This window comes from Calonectris borealis, chromosome 8 (assembly GCF_964195595.1).
Source record: "Calonectris borealis chromosome 8, bCalBor7.hap1.2, whole genome shotgun sequence".
Classification (NCBI taxonomy): domain Eukaryota; kingdom Metazoa; phylum Chordata; class Aves; order Procellariiformes; family Procellariidae; genus Calonectris; species Calonectris borealis.
This window is the reverse complement of record NC_134319.1, coordinates 32769332-32786783: the sequence shown is the minus strand read 5'-3', so window position 1 is coordinate 32786783 and position 17452 is coordinate 32769332.

The window sequence follows — 17452 nt, the reverse complement described above, 5'->3', positions numbered from 1 at the left end:
CCTCATCCTTACCTCTCTCCAAAAGCTCCTGGACCAGCAAGCGAAGGCAAGTGTCCTCGAGCCCTAGCCTGGCGATCGGCTTGTAATGGGTCTGGGAGGTGAGATACAAAAGGGAGAGGGAAAAGGTTGGTAGCAAAAAGCAGGATAAAATGGTTATCCCTTCCCCAGCATTCCCATCAGCAGCTGAGATGTGGGAGCGAGGAGAGGACTCATCTGATGATGGATGGCAGAGAACCGAACCTTGGCAAGGTGGAACAGGAGCAGAAGGAAGCGCTGCTCCCAGAGGCGCTTCTCTCACCTCCTTGGGATAAGAAAAACAACCATCAGAGGCAGCAGCAACGAAGGAAGGGAATGCACTCTTCTCCCTGCACGTTTGGTATTCATCTCCGGCCTGTCAGAGGAGGCCATGATCCAACCGCACATTTGTATATTCACTGAGCCGTACACCGGCTCGGCGGACTCCTGACAGATGCAGATGGCAAAGCCATTTTTCATAAGGTGAGGGAAAAAGGGGAAAAAAAAAAAAAAACAAAAACAAAACAAAGACAGGCTCAGACATCAGCTGGAAAAGATGCAAGACAGGATCAGGGCTAATAGAGAACCAGAATCAGATTAAACTCTTGGATCTTTAAGTGCACAAAAAGGCCTGTCCCCTGCCTCTATTTTCTAGCGTGGCTTGGCAGCAGCAGCTACCTTCATTCTCATCTCCGTAACCAGCTGGAAAACGAAAGCTGGACCCAGAACAGCTCTAAGGCTTTGCTGAACTGGCCCTTGAGGACAGAAGGCTGGCAGAGGGGCTGCTGGAGCGGTGTGGGCACAGACATTCTTCTACAAGATTAGCTTCCACTTAGAGGAGGTGAGAGACAGCCTGTGGAGAACATTAACCATTGACACATGTTTATCTGCCCCTCAGACCTCGACTTAGTTCAGGCCTGGCCCCCAAAGGGCTCAGATGGCCCCCCGGGCTCTGAAGGGACATCTCTGGCAGACCTCCTGCTGGTACGAGGGTACCAGCATGGCAAAGGACCACTCCGTGCGATGCTCCCCAGGATGGCCAACACGGCAGCTCCCAATGGCCCCGATTTGTCTCAGACGGTGACAGGGGTTCGCCCTCTGCCCCAGGTCACCCACGCAGCAAAGAGGCATCAGCGACACAGAACTGCTTATCGACACAGCAAGAAAAGTGATGCTCAGCACAGTATACATCGTCCCTCGGGCAGCATGTGTGCATGCCCCGCTTGGCACTGGGAGCCAGCGGTTCTTGATGTACGCCAAGGGGAAGGGAAAGGAATAATAACCCTCACGGAGGGAAATATTTCACTTCCGCCAGTGACATTCTGCTATTGTCACCGCCAGCCATAACATCACCCTCTTGATGTGAAATCTAAGTTGACAGTGATACATGAGAGGGCGGGCAAACACTGCCCAACTCTCTTTGTAACCCCAAATCTCTCCTGGCTTCCAGCCCCTGCACGAAGCAGAGCCAGCACCCCATCACCAGGTTACTGAGCAAGTAGATCTTCCTTTTGCAGAGCCATGGGGCAATCGTTCCTTGCAGTTATCCATCCTTCTGGGCAACTCCAAGGAGGATTTCATTTTGATCTCTGTCGCATCCTCTTCGTTTATGAAATGAGAAACACACACAGAAGCCAACTCTTCCCTTGCAAAACAACACGTGTCCATAAGCTGAAGCAACCAAAGTCTGATGCCAAAGTCCAGGTGCTTTCAGACTCATCGGAGGTGCATCGAGCACCATCGAGCCCTGCTGCCTGTGGCATTTCCAGTTGACATTCGCTCCCCTTGCCCCGAGAACAGGCGAGCGCAGGGCTGGGCAACAAGGCTTGGCGAAGGTTACTGCCGGGACCTGGTAGAAATGTCATCCAGCAACATATGCTTCAACAAAGATTCATTCCCAAGCAGCCTGGCTCCATAATAAAAGTGTCAGAGCAGCTGACTTGCCTCCCCCCAGTCTCATTGCCTCCAGATTTGTCCTGTCTCAGGTCTCTCTCCCTCCGTAAGCCAGCACGTGCCTTTCCTTTCAATAGGCTGGCACTGAAACTCAGCCAGCTGAGCTTGGAGGAGAAAAAGGAAAACAAGGCAGGTGAAAGGTTCAGGAGAAAAAAGCTCAGGAGCTGGGTTTTCCTCTAATTTTGGCTGCTCTCAGTTCTGAAAGGGAGGAGAGGGAAGTGAGAGATACCTTAACGTGAGAACGCTCCAAAACCAGAAGCCACCTGATTTTGTGTCCCAAACCAATACCAGAGCCACCAGGCTGTGTCGCTTCCCTCTCAGGAAGCTCAAATCACATTCCTGGTAAAACCCATCCCAGAAGACATGAACATCTCTGAGCCTGTCACCCTCCCGGCCAGGGAGCCTCTTCTCAGAGGGCTGTGCACGTGGTGGGCACCCAGAGAGCAAGGAGAGGAGATGAGGCTCCCTGCGAGTCAGAGTCTTGAGGAGTGCTGAGCTTACCTTCACCACAGAGACGAGATGTTAATGCAGTATCGCAGGCAGCCCCAAAGAGAGGACAGTCTTCAGGGAGTAAAAAAAAAGAGAGAGAGAGAGAGATGTGAAGAGAGCATCGAAGAGCTAAAAATACCCAGAATGGCCAGAGTTCCTGTTGTTTTTTTTCTTTTCTTCCCCCCCCCACCCCCACCAAAGGAATGTGCCACACAAATTAAAACGATTTCCCTCCAACCTGCAAGACAGGACAAGGCAAAGCATCCTTCAGCTGTGAGTGAAAGAGATGGAGCCTGCGTCGTCGGGAGCACGCCAGCCCCAGGGAGGCGAGGTGGGGGACGGCGGACGCCGACCGCAGGGATCCTGCTGGTTAATTCCCAGTAACCAGGACAGACAGGTCTGTGCCAGGCACCCAGCTGGGGTGCAGGGTGTGTCTCTCCAACACAAAGGAGACATCAACAGCAGAAGTGAGGCCTGGGCATCACAACTGCCCTGAGGGGATGCAGACTAAGAGCAGATGCCGTCAATAGTGGGCTGTGGGTTGTGGAGCAGCTTTCCATGGAGCAGAGGAAGCCTCTGCTACCCCGAAGGCAGTCCTGTTACATCTGCAAAACCTGTTGCAGGAGGCAGAGCCCATGATACCTCCTGGACCCTTGGACCTTATCATCCAAGGACATCTTTTTCTGGCCCATGCTAAGGCATTAAGGTACATGGCTTGCAACCTAGCACCCATTTCCTCTGTTCAACTGACAGCCAGTTTGCTTCCAGGAGTGAGTGCTCGGCGATAGGCAGAGGAAAACCAAAGCCACCCCACCAGGCTATAAAAGCGCTGCTTTGCCGTGTCACAGCTGTTTCTCACATCTGGATGCAGACAGCACTTCCAGTGTTGCAGCTGGCACCAGCTCCTCGGTTAGCATTTCCCCATCCTGTTAACGCCAGGCAGGGGAGAGGTCCGGCAGTCGAGGTGAAGGGGCACTTCATCTCTGTCAGGTTCTCCTCCGCTAATGAAAATGTTTCTCCAGCGTGTCCTCGGGAAGGTTTCCTTCAGCTCCAGCCCCCGTGTGATTGAAGGCTAATCTCTGTTACTCTTGGCTGAATGGCAGCCCACGAGGAAGGTGATGTATTGTGTTTCCCTTCAACTCGACATTTAATGGTGCTGGCAAAAGAAGAAAAAACACCAGATGTTTCCAGATTGTAAGTGACATCCTCCCATAACGTGGAGAGAGGTCAGGGCAGGAACAGAGGCCTCACGGACTGGGACCAGAGCGCACCCCTATAAATTCAACCCCACTTCAAAGGGCCATTTCACATGCCAGTGTGCCTCCCTCCCAGCGGCAGTCCAGCTGATCACACGTGGCCATAGGAGGCAACGTGTCCCGCAGCCACCCTGTGGGACATGACTGGCCTCCAACAAGCTCCCCATCATCAGCCTGGTCAGTGCAGGGGCCTGGGAGAAAGGCCAAGGTCTAGAGCGCAGAATATTTGGGGCCGGGGAGGAGAGCAGGTGACATGGGCTCGGCACTCACAGGCGGTGGCCTTGGCTCCTCTGGCTGGCTTTGAGCTAGTCTCTGAAGCCTCAAGGCGTGAAGTTTTCCAATCTGCAGTGTTAGCTTCCTTTTAAAATGCTTAGAGACCTACTGATAAAGAACGGAGAGAAAAAATCAGGATTACAATCCTCTTGCTGGTGTGCTGCTCGCACTCAAGGAGACGCCTGGCTCCATAACACACCGATCTTTCTCCTCTGCTCCAGAGCCACAGCTCTGCAAACACACTCCAGACCTTCCCCACCAACTATTCTTCTCCTGCTGTTTCTGCCCTTGCTGGAGCAACCCAATTACCCATCATGGTGCTCTCTGCACCCTCCACCTGCGAAGCTTTGCAGCTTTTCTCCTCCTTTTTTTGCCCCTACAAAACCAACAGCATTTGTGGAGGACACCCAAACACAACACAACTACTCCTGTTTGCTTTCCCTTCTCCTCTCCCCCTCTCCCTGTCTTCTCCCAGCCCTGCCTGCCACCGGCACTGGATGTGGGGTGCTTACCACGGACCACACAAAATGCGTCCTGCAACAGCTAAACCTGGAGGAGGAGAAGAAGAAGGAGAAACTAAGAAAACAGACAGGAGGAAAAATAAAAAACTTTCAATTACTGGCAATTAGCTCTACTTAATGCTCACCCGCTGTGCACCGTGCCCCAGACACAAGCGCTCTGGTAGGTGAGCACGCAGGGTGGCACACCACACACCTGCAGGCACAGCGCACAGGTGAGCACAAAAGGTGCTCGGTTGAAGGTGTTCCAACCTATTTGGTCACCTATTCGGGCACAAATGGCCACAGCCTTTTTGGGGCCCTCCTGTAGTCCAGTCAAATCAAGGACGGTGCTCTTCTCTGCTCCCACAAGCTGTGGCCGAAGTCCAAAGGCACTTGCTCGGAGCTGAAGCCCAGCACAGGAGATTACCCGAGGGATGTCCATCCTCATTCCCAGACCCACCTGCCCGGGTTATCTGGCTGGTTTTTCTTCCCGGCAGGGATGCCAGCTACAGACAGCACCACGGGCTTGCCTGTTGACACAGTCGCAGACAGCGCAGCTCTTGCCGACGGAGACGCCTTCCCCTCCACGGGAAGGAGACATGCTTCACTCCCAGCCAGGGCGAAGGCGGAGGCACTCAGCACGCTGCCGCAGTGGAGGACGCACTCAGCCAGCCGCTAATGCTTCCTACTGTCTTGGAGCAAAGGGATGAATTAGCTTTTATTAGCTCTTGCGAAGAGCACATCACTCCTGCCCTCTCCTCCTCGCGCAAGACTCATGCACAGACTCAGCTGTGCTGCAAGTGAAGCAGAACCAACTTACCTCTGTGCCGGCGGCCCCAAACTCCTGTTGGGTCTTGTATAAATCTTATAAATCTTAAATCTTAAGACAAGCTGGGAGTTAGGATAGAGCAATCCTCCTCAGGGTGCTGCAGGGCCCTCACTGCCCAAAAGTACTTTAAAAAAGATGGATGCTTGGCTTTTACATCCAGATCTCTCAGGTGGCATCACACATGGCCTGAAGGAGGGCATGGTCTCCATGCCAGCAAAGCCAGAGCCACTGCACAGCCCCTACTGCTGACACCCGAACTCAGGGCTATTATTTGGGGGGGTGGTCTGTGGTTTCCCGCTGAGCGCTCCCGCCACACGATGTATTCCTGCCCCCCGGCACCCAGCCATCAGCACAGCTGAGGGATGGTGCTGCTCCGGAGAAGTCTCTCTGAAGTCGCTCTGGGGCTTGTTAGCAGGGTGATAAAGGGGATGAATGGCCTCAGAGAAACGCTTCGTCTCCTGCTCTGGCATTCATTATCCTTTAGCCCGGCAATTCTTCACACCAGCCAGCAGCTCTGGGCTTGCTCGTTTATCGTCCTCAGGGGCTGTTTTCCACAAGAGGCCACACTCCGCACTCGTGCTTATCGCCCCAGGCAGCTCGAACGTGCCTGAAGAGCCCGCAGCATGGCAGCCCGCGCAAGACGGCTGGGGGCAGAGCGGTTCTTCTCCTGGGTAGTCTCTGAGCTCATCGCCTTCCTCCCACACAACCAGCTTGCTTTCCCAAATTCGCAATGTGGTGATCTGAGCCACAGCTGCCCCGCCAGATCTGCAGGAGACAGAGCTGGGCACATTTTCAGCCTAATTTCCTAAGAAGTGCAAAGCATATGCAATCCTGCTGCATCAGTCTGTCCTCTGCCCACTCCCCAGCAACTTCTGACACTGCGAACAGATTTCAACCCGATCTGACAAAGAGACAGAGGTCTCAGAGACAGTCAGAGTCTATAAATTTCATGGGAACAGACTGTCAAACAGAGGAGAGACATTATTAGCATCTTCCAAACTGTAGTGTATCATCCCTTATCAGACAATCTGTGTGGGAGAGAGAGAGATGCTATAAATATCCCGGTAAGGGGAGATGCTCCACTCAGCCCAAGCAGCTTACTAGACACCAGAGAATCCAAACTCAAGCTATATATCCACAGGAGACGAGGCTTCATGGATCCCACTGCACACAGTACTAATAGGAGAAGGTTTTGAGCCTGCTTGGCTGATAGGAGAGCCAGCCAGCTAAGATGTCACTTTAGCCTTTGGGAAGCCTCTGGAAATGGGCTGTGTGCTCCTCCCTTGCCGTTCTTCCAGTGACCAAGCCAAGGTCCCGCTGCACTTCCAGCTTGAATTGCCATCCCAGACTTCTGGATGGGTTCAGATGCTCCCTGAAATGGGAGAAACACGCCCAGCTCCAAGGGGGAACACAGAGTGGCAGAGTAGCTCCCTCACCCCCGCAACCCTCCTGCCACACCGACAGAGATTTCACCTTCCAGCAAGATGTTTCATCCACTGCTGCCAGCAAACGCCAGGAAGGCAGCCCAGAGCCTGCGCAGCCACCCGGGGAGCTCACAGCAGTATCACTTACGCATCCAGCCGCCCGTTAGCGGGTTGACTGATTAGCGGCACTTGTTATTGTAAGCGAGAGGGAGCTTGTTCCCTCTACACGCAGGTCCTTGCTGCAGACCAGACCCGCTCACCAAGCCAATGCCAGCACGGAGCTGGCGGGCAGCAGCGGGGGTGCAAAGCTCAGCCTTCCCCAGCAGGACAGAGGGAGCCCCAGCAACCCTTCCTCTTCCTCCTAAAGGCTGACGGGGACACAACAGCCTCTTGGTTCTCCTTTAAAGTCAGTTAAACAGTTTGCACATCACGCAGTGCGATACAGCCTTCAGAGAGCAATGCCTAGAAACCATTTACCAGAGCTGCTGGCTGGCCTTCTTTGCTCACCTACTTTCAGTGATCCAATTAGGAGACCCTTATTAGGCTCCAGGGTGGAACCTGGAGTCGCTCTTGCCGGGAACTCCCGTCACTCATCACCGCTCTCCGGTACAGGAACGATTAGCGGAAAGCGTATGGTACTCGACAAGGCAGCGAAGGTGACCGGAGCTTGCTAAGGCTGAGCCCTGCATTTCGGTGCTGCCTGACCCCGCTGCAAGAAAGCCAAAGCCCATATGCAGTTTGGGGACAGAGCGGGGTAATCCCTGTGCTCATTTAGGATCTGCACTGACCCAGTCGTTATCAGTTCAGAGTGTCATTTCAAGCCTCAGGTATCCGAGAGCCCTGGCAGTAATTGAGAAGTGGGAAATAGCCTTATTCTCTCCAGCTCCTATGTGACACTGGCCCAGCTGGCCAGACACATTTTGGGACTTCTCTGATTCAGCCGGTAAAGGTCAAGTCCCAGGAGGTGCCATCAGCCCAGTGGATCACGTATCACTTGTACCTGCAGGGCTTCAGCTCCACAAAAAGAGAATTTAAACATGCACTACAGCACATCCTTTATTCCAAAAAAAAAGATTTACACTTCAGGGGTGCTTGACTCCCTGTTCTGCCCAACAAAAGGAGTGATGGGGATTGAACCCAGGCTTGCATTCATTTAAAAAAAAAAAACACAATCAAAACCCAGAAATCCAGTCACTCTATCCTAATTGTTCTGATCCAACCTTTCACAGCGTTGCACTGAGCTAAAGCGCCGCACCTGAAAGTATGCCAAGAGCGGCATGAAATGTTAATGTTGCAATTAAAACAATATGAATATTGCAGCACTGCTCTGCTGCTCCCCATCCACTGAACAATTCTCATTCAATGGAAGTCAAGTTACATTGGAGGAAATAATGAGGTCTGCTAATTAAGTCTGGCCTAGGAAGACAGCAGTCTTAAAAGGAAAAAAAAAAAATTCAGATCTCCCCAAAATGTGTACATTTGCTGCTTATTACCTGCAAAGGGAAATCATTAATGCCGTGCAATGCCAGGATCACAGGTCAGTGCCATTGTCTTATTGCACACATCTAGAGGAAATTATCTTTTTAATGATAAAATGCATAAGTCATGACCCGCTTTGTCCCTAGGAGTTGAGCGGGAAATGCCGGGCTGACACTTCCCACGAATGCAGAAATCGGGCACCTGACAGTAAATGCCAAATCCAGGCTGGGCTAGCGAGAGGCAGGCAGGGGCTCCAAGGGGCTGAAGGCAGCAGACTGCTTTCAGCCGACACAAGACAGATCCCAGCTTGCACAGAGGGAAGGGATTCGGCCTCCCCTGCCACCGAGACAGCTGAGTGACACCAGCTCGAGCTGGTGGAAGCCACGGGGAAAGAGATCATTGGGTCAGTTCTGGGGAGGGAGAGCCTGGTCAGGATCGTCACGTTTTAACTCTAAGAGGCAACAGAGGAAGACCCCCTCCCTGCCCCTTGCATCCATCAGTTGTTGCCCCAAGACACAAGCACGTGTTGCAATAACATGAGGACACAGCAACAGCCTAGAAACCAGAAACGTCAGGTCCAGGGGTCCCAAAGGAAATATGTATCCACACGCTGCACCCAGAGCTTCCCCACCTTCTTGTCTTTCATCATCTTCCCAAATTTCTTTATCCGTGATGGTGGCTGGGGCTGCCACCGTGTCCCGAGTGTTCTCCCCAGCCCAGATAACTGCAGAGGGAGGTTGGGGCGGGGAGGGTCTGGCACCGTGCGCATTTCATGGGAAGAGCAGAAGGCTGGGAACGGGCCCACCACGTCTTTCTGCTGATTTGGCTGCCTTTTCTCTTTGTCAGAGTGTCAGGAGCACACCAGACCTATTCATCCTCCAGGCCTGAACTCTGCCATTAGACCCAATCTGACCGACCAGCATGGAGTTGTCTAGGGGCCACAGAGCAGCTTCTCATCTAAAGAGCAGGCTGTGGCAGTCCAAATTGCTCCCGCCGCCGGAGCAACACCCTTCCCTAACCTACTTCCCAATTCTCCAGAAGAAAATTCATCCAATGGAGCGGGGAGAGGGAGGGCACTGGAGTCCTGGTCTGTTCCTTGACCACTGCTGACTCTCTGAACTTTAGCCTGTCTTTAAATACAGACAGCCTCCCTTGTGAGATCCAGAGACTGAGCCACACTGACCAGACTTGGAATCACAAAGGTCCAAATGAGGGGGAGCTCAAACTGTCAGAAAGGAAACACTTCATTTAAAAGAGGAGAAAAATCCAGATGAAAAGATCAGAAAGGACCTTCCAGGTCCTAGATTGTCCTAAGGGACATTTCTATTCATCTGTGGCCTCCTGGAGATGGAAGAGAAATAAAACTATTTGGTCACCAAGGATGTCCCCACTCCATCCCCACCACCAGCAGCTCCCTGTTTTGTGGGTGAGAAGGTGGTCTCCTCCCTCCAGCCCACTTCTCGCTGTATTTCCAGACGCACCAGCACTTGCTGCTACCAAGTGTCTGTTCTGCAATAAAGAGCAATAAACATGCCAGAGTAATTAATGTCTTAACAACTTATTACAATCCTCAGATAATTAATCACAAAAGCTAAACATGCTGTCTCACCCTCCTAATGTGTTAATGCTCTAATTATTATGCCTCAATTAAGGGGAAGTCAGCGCTCCTTGCTTAGAAGTGCATGTTTAATAAGGGTGCTTGAATGCAGGCAAGTTGAAGTGGGAAGGGAGGGGGTGATGGGGGTTAAGGAAGAGGACACCATTTTTAATGAGGTTTCACGGGTGGCTCAAGGCAAGGAATTGACAGCCCCTATCTGGCATCTCACACACGACTGCACGTGGAACTGGGGGCCATCTGCGGTGGCTCTGTGCTCCGCTTCCCACCGGGCTATTTATAGGAGAAGCAGCATGTGGGGCGCAGAGAAGGCAGGGACTGGAGATGAGCAGTTACACCGTGGATCTGGGCAGCTCTGACAGCAGAGCTGGCAGCTCGCAGAGCAGTCAGCGACAGGAGTAGGTGGTCTTCTCTATCCAGCCCACTTCTTGCTGTATTTCCAGACACACGGGCACTTGCCACAGCTCCTGTCCCATGTCAAGCATCCCCGTTGCCCAAGCCTCTCCAGCACAGTCCTGTTTCCATGATGCACCTTGCGTCCGATCAAGCTACTTCTGGGACATCCCATGGAGATGATAAGAACAGCCCCCAAATCCCATGATTGCTCTTGGGATGTGACAGTCCGGCTCATCTGATTTCAACCATTGCCTGGTGGTTTTCCACAACTCCCTGTTGTATGAGGGAACAGAAAGCCATGCCTCGAAGAGCACACCATTAAAACACGCTTGTTTATAGGTGGGGAAACTGAAGGCCAAGGAGAGACCTTCTGCAGGGGACTTTGTGGTGGTTACTACCGCTGCACCTGCCTTTCTAGTGCCTGGCTCTGAACCTTGCTGGATGTTGTGAAACCTCAGAAAGAGGTTCTTGGTGGTGAGGAGCTTGAGCAGATTGTAACAACGAATGTGGGACCTGGACCCTTCACTGTGTGATAGCAGAAGGTCCATGCTGCACTCAGGACACAGCTCTGCACCCATACGATCCTCGTTCTTGGGGAAGACTTTTGGTACAAAGTATAGTCAAGGCAAAGATGGCATCACCTCCATCCCACCCTGCAGACGTGGCGACGCTGGAGAGCAACGGGCTCAAGACATAGAACTCGGCGAGAGGTGACACAGCTCTGCAATGCAGCAGGCATGGGAAGCTGGGACCGGGGTGGCCAGGCTCCAGATCTTGGTACCATGCAAGAAGCTGCAAGAGAAGAATGGCTGGAGCCCAAGTCTCCCAAACAAAGCCTATAAAAAATTTCTTGTTCCAATAAAAAGCTTTTGAAACAACTCCCCTGCTCAAGTGGGTCTTCAAACACAAGAAAGCTTCCCCTGAACCAGCCTGGTTTCTGTCCCATCCAAGCTTTTTTAAATTTCTCAGACAAATGAATCACCAGAAGCATTTCCAGCCTAGGTTCGACTGGAAAACGATTTCATTTCCTCAAGAAATAACACACTGTTTAGGTTTGGATGGTTCCCTCTGAGGAATAAGGGAGAGGGAATAAGAAACAAAACAAAACAAAGCAACCCGGAGGGGACATGAATTTTAAAACCCATGAACAGTTTTGGTTTTCAAATAATCAAAATGAAAAAATATTTCACATAGTCACTTCCACAACAAATAATTCTGTCACCCTGATTCTTTGCTGATGTCTCATGAAAAACAAAGGAAAGCTCTCCACCTCTGCCCACCTCACCTACAGTACCTCCGAGACAGCAACCTGCCGGCAGTTTGACTGGGGAAAAGGGGCTGATGTCTCCCCATAGAGGCAGCCTGTGGATTCCCCCAGGGATAAGGGCTCCTTAAAAGAAGATTTGTATGTCAGGCCTCTCTCCATGCTGCTTTCCATTCCAGCATCAGCCTTGACCTGCCCAGACTTTCCTTCATCTCCTTTATGAGGATGACTTTAGACATCCAGCTCTAGTTCCCCGCACTTGGCTGGAGACATCACAGCACTTTATCTCAGCAGCTTCACTTCGCTCTGCAAGTTGCTGCATGGAGACTCCACCAGAACACAAAACCGTCCTGCAAAACCTGACCATCCAGGACAAGGGCCATCAAAATCATTGAAATCTGAGCAAACACAGCCTCACTAGGGAGATACAAGCTATATGATGCCTCTTGAGGAATCAAAGGATCTTTCTGCTGTTATTCACACCGACTGGTGGACTGGGGAGTTTTCGATGGCTGTTGGCATCTATGTTGTTCATCTATACTGAAGATGGCTGCGCTCAGAGGTGAGACTGCTGCCTTCTTTCTTTTCAAACATACTATCCAAGTCTCTCAGGCACTGCAAGAAAGTGGCTAACTGCTTTTGTACCTCTCCCTTCTCACCGCTACCATCAAATCAGGGGTCACTTGAAAATATGGGCCATTACTTCAATTCTGGGGCTAGACATTTTGGCTTGGTTATACTAGATTCGACCTGTTCCAAAGCATCAAGTCAGTTGAATACGTGATGCCAGGGGTTTTGGAGAAGTTGACTGGCTTATGTTAGTACGTGTGGAGTTGGAAAAAGACGTCCACCTAGAAGAGTGCAGTAACACAAAGCTCCTGTGCCAGGGTATTTTCCCTGGGATGCTCTGGGCTCCGTTTAGCCTGTACCCACCACCCGTATGAGACAAGGCATCAAACCTGAGCCTTCCTCCCAGTTCGGTGGACCCACGTCCCCAGTAATCCTCACTCTGCCGAGCCTGAGCATGCTCCCATTCACATTGGAGCAGACGAAATGCAGAGGGGAATCGCCGTGCTCCTTTGCACCTTTCCCAGCTGAACTCAGGATCGGCTTCTTGGAGCAAGTCACTGCCCCGACAGCCCGAGATCTGCTCCCAAACACGCTCACACAAAACACCTGCAGCCAGCAACCACATGCGGGCACATTCCTAGAGCCCGAGAGCAGGACTTGAATTTTGAGGGCAGCCTCTGGAGGAGAGCAGATAACCATTACGTGAACAGATACAAGATGTAACAACGCCCATCAGACAAACAGCATCACTGCTTCCCAGAAAAAGACAGTGGGCCCCAGTGGATTAAAGTGCTGGTGCCACTGGAGCCCGGGTGTCCCCAACGCCACCCTCACAGCCCCCTCCAACAAGAGCTTTCTGGGCTCAGCTCACCCCCTCCCTCCGCCTGCTGCCTTTAGGACAGCATGCAGCACGACAGCTGGGAAACCCAATCTGGTCCAAATTTTGTTACAACCCTGCTGGTTTTTATCCTTGTTTACCAGCATTAATTTTAATGGCTTTCCCTACATTGACTTTGTCCTGAACCAGTCGGAGGAAAATTCCTGCTCACTTGCCTTCTGGAGAACAGCCTGGGTAATTTTCCCTTGTCACATAAGGGCCCGCCTGGGCTCCTCGGGAATGATCAGCCACACTGTGTACTTTGTTGTGGGCAATAAACTTCCCAAGGCTGGGGGAGGAGGATTTACATATCCCGAATACACTGTCCGTTCTTTGTTCAGTTGGGTTCTTGGCTTGTGCTGGTCCAGCAGGTGGAAATTTCTTCCTCCTGTTCAGCATGGAAGGGAACTACTGAGCCTGCTTCCAGGCAAAGTCGAAATCTCCCCAAGTCTGGGCAGCTTTGGGCTGGGTTCGTTACTGGCCATCTGAGTCCCATTTTCCCCGGGAATCATTAAAAACACTTGTAAAACAGGTCCTGAAAGAGATAACGGTGCTAGAATACGCATGGAGAATGTTTCAGAGAGGTGGGGAGCAGGAAGAGAAGACGCCTTGTCCTCCGCACCAGCCCTCTGCTCTGCGATGCCCAACTCTGCCCACGCTGGCAGAGTTGGGCGTCACCCAACAGGCAGTGCCCCTCTTTGTGCTGTCTCATGTGTCCCACCCACCTTTATTCACAGCAGGGAGCAGAGGCGAGGACGATGCAATGCCTGAGCTTTCTCTCTCCTGTCCACTCTCCCTCTTCTCATCTCCGGCTCCTTCCAGCCACCATCTTGGCTTCCTGAAGAAAACATCACAGCTCCATCCAGGCAAGAAAAAGATTGTCCTTCCCTTTGCTCACCAGATGCTGTGAGCTGTGGTCCCCCTCCTTTCTCCAGCTCACAGAAAGGTGTGAGGGCTCAGGCCATGGGAAGGAAGAGAAACACTCAGGACTCTCTCAGCGCCTTTCTCTCCCCATTAAAAAACCAGGGCAACAGCTCTTTCCACCGAAGAAATGCAAGGGTTCAATTCAGGCATGTTTCCAAAGTTATCTGTCTCTGACAGCACAAAAACAGGAATATGGTTACACCAAGGGAAGTTATTTGATGTACCACATGATGCCCATACTTCAAAAGTACAGATGTTCCCTCCACGCTCCAAGGGGCAATTTGGAAGACAGAGGGCTCAAAAAATCCCACTATATCCAACCACAAGCACCTGGGCTGCTGTAGAGAGAGTGTTGCCATGGAAAGATGACGGAGGCAGCAGAGAGATGGCTGGAGTACTCCTACCAATTAACATGAAGAATTTTGACTGCTCTGCTCTGTTTTCTGCAAGAGCCTAGCAACCACCTCAAAAGTGTTCTTCACACATCTGAGAAGTGTTTAGCAGGGTCACATGCCCAGTAAGCTACGCGAGCAGGGAGGGATAGCTCTCCAGACGAGGCCCCTTGAGCACGGGCACACTGCATGTATGCAGCTTGGACACCTCAACTCCTGCTCCAGGAGGCTCAGGCACTCGGTACAGGCAGTCATCGGATCACACAGGACACCAGAGAGACCGCAGGGCGAGGGAGGGGGTGACGTGCAGGGGAGAGCCACAGCTGCAGGGAGAAAACGACCTGAAGAAGGAACTAGATGTCCTACTTTCATGGGGCAAAAGAGGGCAGCTTGTCATTGCTCATTTCAAAGGTCCTGGCTGGAGAATCCCCGTCACCGGCAATCCCTTCTACATACAAGCAAACTTGCAGCCTGCTGCATGGGTTCACTTCAAATGCACTGTTTCCACAAAGACTCCTGCTACTCTGCCCTAATAAAGCAGCAGAAGAAACAAAGCCTCCAAGATACTTCACAACATCTCTACTAGGCACTAAAGAGTGAGTGACCCGGAGTCAGAGGCCACCGCATCCTACCTTCTTCCAGCCCCCTGAAGTAACGAGAAGGCAGGTACTCCACATGTGCCAGTCTAGCCTCTTCCACAAAAGGGGCACTACGAACTGACAAACAGTTTCTGCCCATTCATTAAGTTCTTGGCATTAATTGATTTCTCTCCAACCAAGCCATAAAATCCAAAGCTGCACGCAAGCATCCTAAAATATCCTTGTAAATCTCAGCCACCACATTCATTAATTACAACCCAGTGATAGTTCAGGCCATTAGTTCTGGATGGTAACTTCATTTATTCCCATGTTAATGCTCGATGTCAGTGGTTATCTCATTACCACTCTATTACTTACCTACTTAATCCATCATTGCAACCCAGGCCGGAAGGGAGGAGCAGAGTTTGCCCTGCATCTGTAGGAAGACAATGCATCAAGTGTAGAGCACCTAGGAATCACAAACAAAACACTTCTCTAATCTGCAGCTGAGGTTATATCTATTAAGAGGAGGAAATGACACAGATGAGTGTTCTTAGGAACACAAACGCATTCCAACATTGAAAAATGGTGGCAATTGAGGATTAAGTTTCCTATTAAATCAGAACCAAAAGCTTTGATAAGAATGGAAATGCATATTAGTAGTAATACAAAAAAGAAAAAAAAATGACCTTAACTCTGCCCTCCTCCTCCTTGGACTCTCCTTCGTCCAAACCCCAGGTTAGACTCAAACAGCTTCTGCCTTTTGCATGCTCAACACTCTGAAAAGGCAGGTCAAAGTACGGGCACTGGGAGCTGCTACCTGCTGAATGCTCCAGAAAACATGCAGGCAGCATTGCAGGTACCACTAGCCCGGAGTGCTAGTGAACATACACCTAAAGCCATGTAAAGATACAATAGTTATTGACACTTCAACGTGCACCCAGCTGGAGTTCCTCTTGTTTGGTGAGCTTCCGAAAATGTGCTTTATCGCACCGGCCGCACTCCTGCCTGTCCCAGGACTTATTCCACTCGCTGATCCAGCCCCATGGGTCTGACTGGGGTGTTTCAGCACAGCAGCTTTCCCTGTCTCATTCCCTCCTCCTTTCCCCAAATAGTCTTGTTGGAGACAGGGTTTCAACCTTCCCCTGTTTGACTGAGAAAAAGAGAAGCCCTTTCTATGTTGACAGGCTGTGAAACCAAGACGTGAGCTGGGGAAAGGGTTCAAACGGACACCTCCCTTGCAGTAAGGCAGGTTCTTTTAAGAGCAAGCAACGCACCTCTGCTCTGCCCAGATAGGATGCCCACACGATCGGGCAGGCGACTGTTTTTTCCTGCTTCTAAGCGACATGATATGGAAGGATTGAAATCCTCTAATGTGGAAGAAGCTAATGCCACAAAAGCAGGGTAGAGAGAGAAGACACAGCCCCAAGATGATGTCAGGAGTGAAATATCAATGTTCTCCTCTGTGACCAGTAAACCTCCAGCTAACATGCCTGTGCTGGCAAAAGTGGGCTCTAAATGGTGCTGTGCCAGAACAATTGACAGGGCAAGCCTGCAAGATGCCACAATCAGATGTGATTAAAAAACCTTTGCTGCCCTGCTCTCCATCCCCTCGGCAATGAAATCCATTACAGGGTGTGGAAAGAAAATTGTTTAAAATGTCCCTGAAGCTGGGTTGTTGACACCAGCGTAGACAGATGGATTTTGATACACCCTTGATTAAACAGCTTTCTGCAGAAGGCAAAAAGGGCAGGAAAGGAGCTGGGTGATGAGCCAGAGGACCATCCCAGAACCGGTGGCTATTGCCCAGGGAAAGCAAGTGCTGCTGCAGGGAAAAGCTGCCCCGTCAACCAGCCAGAGGCTAAAACAGCCTCATCCCCCCTGGCAAGCAGGCTGCAACCCTCTGCTCCGGTGCCAGGCTCCAGTCCCTGAGCTCTCTGCTCCGAGTCAGGCCAGCAACACCACACACATCGCTGCTTCCAGCCTCTGATGAAAGGCTACGGTGAAAGAAAGCAACAGAAAGCCTCACACAGTGCTCATCCAGCAGCAGAGCCAGCAATACTTCCATCTTCCATGGAGTTACACATCACGGGGGGATTCTCCAGGATGCAGTAGGAAACCGGCTCCAAGCGCAGTTTTCCTCATAGGCATTCATAACATCTCTCTTCCTCGTTCTCTCACACACAGATGCTCTTGGACTGATAAGGATTGAACTCCCTTGGCGGAGAGGGGCAAAGATGAAGTCTTCTCGCCCTGGCCATCTATTTATATCAAGCTGGTAGGAACTCGTTATCTTTAAGATCTCTGGCACACACAGCTGCAATCAGCCATCAGGCTGGAAAGTTATTAGGGGTGGGCAAAAAGGAGCCAAAACCACATTAACCCTGTTTTCTCAGGGAAGAAAACAAAAGGCAAGAAGGAAGGGTGTTACAACTGGGTGTGCGCAGCTGTCCAACTCTCAGAGACCTCAGAAAGAGGAAAGCCAGGTAGGACAGAGGGTCAAACATAGCCCAGGAGCTCAGAGCACGGCATGAAGCTACCTACTGCGCCCAGAGCTGAGGTTAAATACATTGAGTGAGCGCCCAGGCTCTGCAACCCAGGGTGCTGCAGGCATAGGT